We start from the raw sequence: 6,109 nt of genomic DNA, 5'->3' as shown, positions 1-6,109 counted from the left end.
TCAAAATAGGTTCTTAACCCGTAGCGTAAAATTGCATTTGGGTTCCCCGCATTTAACGCTTTAAAGAAAACACGGCGTAACTTACGGTCTCCCCAATGTGATATACCCACCTATCAAAGGAAAGCCTTTTATAAACTAAGGCATTTCTGGAAAGTCTTTCAAATGTTTGACAAGTTAATTTCGCCATAACTAAATGTGCTGATGAATTCTGACCGACTCTAGACAAGATTTCCTCAATCATATCCTCTGGTAGGTCTTCTAAAATATTCGATTGTCTACCCTTAACTTCCATTTTGTTTTTATACTGTAAAATAGACAAGAATTAGATTCGTAAAAGATAATTAACAAACAATACAAGCAATTTTTACATGGATCATAAAAGTACAAGCACACTACAATACATATAATACACAACATGATTACAACCCTCTAATCTGAATCACTGGTTTCTTCTTCTTCAGACTTGGTTCGTTTTCCTAATTTTCTAGGGATATATGGTGTTCCTTTAATACGAGCCGTCGTTTTCCACAAAGGTTTAGAAAAACTTGGTGGTTTAGAGGTTCCCGGGTTATTGTTACAATTTAGGAAATACGGACGTTACCGATACATATAAAGTTCATCGGGGTTGGAATCAGGTTTCTCTATTTTTATACCTTTTCCCTTATTATTTGCTTTTGCTTTATTAAATTGGATCAAGGTAATTTCTATAACATCATCGGAATCCTCATCGGGATCCGATTCATCGGAAAATTGGTAATTTTCCCAATATTTTGCTTCTTCGGCGGAAACACCATTGACCATTATTAACTTTGGTCCGTTGGTTGAGGATTTTCTTTTATTTAATCGAATTACTATAGGTATCAATATTTCTTCCTCCGGAACCTCTTCTTCTTCCGGTTCCTCCTCTTTCGGTTCCTCTTCTTCCGGTTCCTCCTCTTCCGGTTCCTCCTCTTCCGGTTCCTCTTCTTCTGGTTCTTTTTCGGGAATTTGTGAATCTTCCCAAAATATATTCGACTCTTCATTATTATTAGGTGAATCGATGGGATTTGTACTAGTGGTAGACATCTATCACACAATATCAAACACATTAAGAGGTTAATATATCACATAATATTTACATGTTAATAATATATAGTTTCCAACAAAAGTGTTAAGCAATCGTTTTTAAAGAAAACATGGTCGAAGTCCAGACTCACTAATGTATCCTAACAAACTCGATAAGACACACTAATGCAAATTTCTAGTTCTCTAAGACCAACGCTCTGATACCAACTGAAATGTCCCGTTCATATTGATTATAAACGTTCTATATTAATTGATTTCGTCGCGAGGTTTTGACCTCTATATGAGACATTTTTCAAAGACTGCATTCATTTTTAAAACAACCATAACCTTTAATTTATCGATAAAGGTTTAAAAAGCATTACGTAGATTATCAAATAATGATAATCTAAAATATACCGTTTACACACGACCATTACATAATGGTTTACAATAAGAATATATTACATCAAAAATAAATTTCTTGAATGCAGTTTTTACATAATATCATACAAGCATGGACTCCAAATCTTGTCCTTATTTTAGTATGCAACAGCGGAAGCTCTTAATAATCACCTGAGAATAAACATGCTTAAAACGTCAACAAAAAATGTTGGTGAGTTATAGGTTTAACCTATATATTTATCAAATTGTAATAATAGACCACAAGATTTCATATTTCAATATACATCCCATACATAGAGATAAAAGTCATTCATATGGTGAACACCTGGTAACCGACATTAACAAGATGCATATAAGAATATCCTCTATTATTCCGGGAAATCCTTCGGACATGATAAAAACGAATTCGAAGTACTAAAGCATCCGGTACTTTGGATGGGGTTCGTTAGGCCCAATAGATCTATATTTAGGATTCGCGTCAATTAGTAGATCGGTTTACTAATTCTTAGGTTACCAAGCAAAAGGGGCATATTCGGCTTCGATCATTCACCCATATAATGTAGTTTCAATTACTTGTGTCTATTTCTTAAAACATTTATAAAACTGCATGTATTCTCATCCCAATATATTAGATTTTAAAAGTGGGACTATAACTCACTTTCACATATTTTTACTTCGTCGGGAAGTAAGACTTGGCCACTGATCGATTCACGAACCTATAACAAATATGTACATATATATCAAAGTATGTTCAAAATATATTTACAACATTTTTAATACGTTTTAATGTTTTAAGTTTATTAAGTCAGCTGTCCTCGTTACTAACCTACAACTAGTTGTCCACAATTAGATGTACAGAAATAAATCGATATATATATATTATCTTGAATCAATCCACGACCCAGTGTATACACATCTCAGGCTAGATCACAACTCAAAGTATATATATTTTTGGAATCAACCTCAACCCTGTATAGTTAACTCCAACATTACTGCATATAGAGTGTCTATGGTTGTTCCAAATAATATATATATATATAGGTCGATATGATATGTCAAAACATTTGCATACGTGTCTATGGTATCCCAATATTACATAATATATTAGAATACATGTATAATACAATATAAGTTAGCTAGGATATGATTAATATAGATTTTTTACCAATTTTCACGTAGCTACAACAAGCAAAAATATCCAATCTTGTTTTACCCATAACTTCTTCGTTTTAAATCCGTTTTGAGTGTTTCAAGTTGCAATGATTTCATATTGAACTTAAGTTTATGAATCTAAATAGAAAAAGTATAAGTGTATAGTCAGAAATACAGGTTACAAGTCATTTTTGTAAAGGTAGTCATTTCAGTCGAAAGAACGACGTCTAGATGACCATTTTGGAAAACATACTTTCACTTTGAGTTTAACCATGATTTTTGGATATAGTTTAATGTTCATAAGAAAAATCATTTTCCCAGAAGAACAACTTTTAAATCAAAGTTTATCATAGTTTTTAATTAACTAACCCAAAACAGCCCGCGGTGTTACTACGACGGCGTATATCCGGTTTTACAGTGTTTTTCGTGTTTTCCGGTTTTAAATCATTAAGTTAGCATATCATATAGATATATAACATGTGTCTAGTTGATTTTAAAAGTCAATTTAGAAGGATTAACTTTATTTGCGAACAAGTTTAGAATTAACTAAACTATGTTCTAGTGATTACACGTTTAAATCTTCGAATAAGATAGTTTTATATGTATGAATTGAATGATGTTATGAACATCATTACAACCTTAATTTTAGTAGGTAAACCTACTGGAAATGAGAAAAATAGATCTAGCTTCAAAGGATCCTTGGATGGCTTGAAAGTTCTTGAAGCAGAATCATGATACGAAAACAAGTTCAAGTAAGATTTCCACTCGAAATAAGATTGTTATAGTTATAGAAATTGAATCAAAGTTTGAATATGAGTATTACCTTGTATTAGAAAGATATCTTACTGTAAATAAGAAAAATTTCTTGAGGTTGGATGATCACTTTACAAGATTGGAAGTAAGCTAGCAAACTTAGAAGTATTCTTGATTTTATGAAACTAGAACTTATAGAATTTATGAAGAACACTTAGAACTTGAAGATAGAACTTGAGGGAGATCAACTAGATAAATAAAATTGAAGAATGAAAGTGTTTGTAGGTGTTTTTTGTCGTTGGTATATGGATTAGATATAAAGGATGTGTAATTTTGTTTACTTGTAAATAAGTCATGAATGATTACTAATATTTTTGTAATTTTATGAGATATTTCATGCTAGTTTCCAAATGATGGTTTCCACATGTGTTAAGTGACTCACATGGGCTAATAAGAGCTGATAATTGGAGTGTATATACTAATAGTACATACATCTAAAAGCTGTGTATTGTACGAGTACGAATACGGGTGCATACGAGTAAAATTGTTGATGAAACTGAACGAGGATGTAATTGTAAGCATTTTTGTTAAGTAGAAGTATTTTGATAATTGTCTTGAAGTCTTTCAAAAGTGTATGAATACATATTAAAACACTACATGTATATACATTTTAACTGAGTCGTTAAATCATCGTTAGTCGTTACATGTAAATGTTGTTTTGAAACCTTTAGGTTAACGATCTTGTTAAATGTTGTTAACCCATTGTATATTATATCTAAAGAGATGTTAAATTATTACATTATCATGATATTATGATATATTAATATATCTTAGTATGATATATATACAGTTAAATGTTGTTACAACGATAATCGTTATATATATGTCTCGTTTCGAAATCCTTAAGTTAGTAGTCTTGTTTTTACATTTGTAGTTCATTGTTAATACACTTAATGATATATTTACTTATCATTTAACATTTTTAACAAAGTGTATCAATATCTTAATATGATTCATATGTACTTAGTAAGACGTTGTTATAACGATAATCGTTATATATATATCGTTTTCAAGTTTCTTAATTCAATAGTCTCATTTTTATGTATATAACTCATTGTTAAAAATAATTAATGAGATACATACCTATCATAATAACATGTTAACTATATATATATATATATATATATATATATATATATATATATATATATATATATATATATATATATATATATCCATATATATGTCATCATATAGTTTTTACAAGTTTTAACGTTCGTGAATCACCGGTCAACTTGGGTGGTCAATTGTCTATATGAAACCTATTTCAATTAATCAAGTCTTAACAAGTTTGATTGCTTAACATGTTGGAAATACTTAATCATGTAAATAACAATTTCATTTAATATATAAAAACATGGAAAAGTTCAGGTCATTACATGCTGGAGGTTTTGTCGTACCCTTAGCTGGTGCAACCGGTGTTTGTGGGGTCTTAGACATGGTTACAAGTGTGTGAAATCCTGAACCCTTTAAAGAATCTTTTCCAGTCTGCGGCGATTTTGAGCTCTTGTTTGCTCCCATTGATGATGATCGAAGATTTTTTGTTAAAATACCTGAAAGTAACCGATTAATTAAACTAAAATTTTTACAGAAAAACGTCATAGAAAACACATATTAATTTCCAGGTATATTTGTCTATAATCGGTCCCACGGATGGCCAAATGATCAAGCATATTTTCATGGGGTTTGGGTGAACCTATGCTTGAGTGAAATAATTAGGGTTTAAGGACAAACGATATTTGAACCTCCAATGATAGTCGTGGATAACCTGCACCGGAGCCAGTATGATCTCGATGGGGTGGCCGATCGTGAGTCCACCAACAACCTAGCATACAAGGTTGAGTGGCCCTCAAGACATGAAGGATTCATAGTTCGATGAACTTAGCTGAAAGCCTTGAACCGATGATGAGGATAGTAGGAATGTAATTCGTACGTGAGAGTATGCTTTATGTTACGTAGACTGTAACGTATATCTCTTAAGGTTTTAGAGCCATGTATTTATAAGCTAACGATTAAGTTTGAATAAGACCCTATCCCCTTATAATCGTGATCTCTTTTCCAAATTAACAGGCATTATTTAAGGAAATCGAATAAAGGTTGGTCTAATCGTTTAGCTTAGCGTGCAAGGTAAGCATTTGACCAAGTCATTAGAGACTGCATCTTGGTATAGGCGCATAAGGAGCGCGGCTATACCCTTGGTTTTATACTTAGCGTACGTGGATGGTGGCATCTAGTACGCATGTTAGGACTTGGATGCGTATTCCGCATAAGCATGAGGATATGCGTATCATTAATTATGTTAGAACTTCTTTTATTGATAGCAATTTTATTTATTGGAGTAGGGTTTTATGTTTTTGTGGTTTTAAGGAATTGAAAAGTTTATGCTCAAAGTGTTTTCAAACTGGATCATCAACACTTGAGGTAAGTGCTGGAAAAAGGGTTTAGTATGAGAAAGTTTTATTGGGTGATTTATCCTAAGATATGTCAAGGTCATTTAATTGCACCTATACCACGTATGGTACTTATTTCCAAATACCAAAAGTGCATACGCTGAACAAGTTCTAATTTGAGATACAACACCGACACACTCATTTTTATGGAGAAGCATTCAAAGATGTATGCTTTTTATCTCGGAATACCTCACATTTTTAGTAGGGGTCGTGTGCCTAGTCGTGTGAATACCTCCTTTAAGATCTTA

The sequence above is a fragment of the Rutidosis leptorrhynchoides genome, chromosome 7, assembly GCF_046630445.1.
Source record: "Rutidosis leptorrhynchoides isolate AG116_Rl617_1_P2 chromosome 7, CSIRO_AGI_Rlap_v1, whole genome shotgun sequence".
Classification (NCBI taxonomy): domain Eukaryota; kingdom Viridiplantae; phylum Streptophyta; class Magnoliopsida; order Asterales; family Asteraceae; genus Rutidosis; species Rutidosis leptorrhynchoides.
This window is presented reverse-complemented; position numbering follows the sequence as displayed.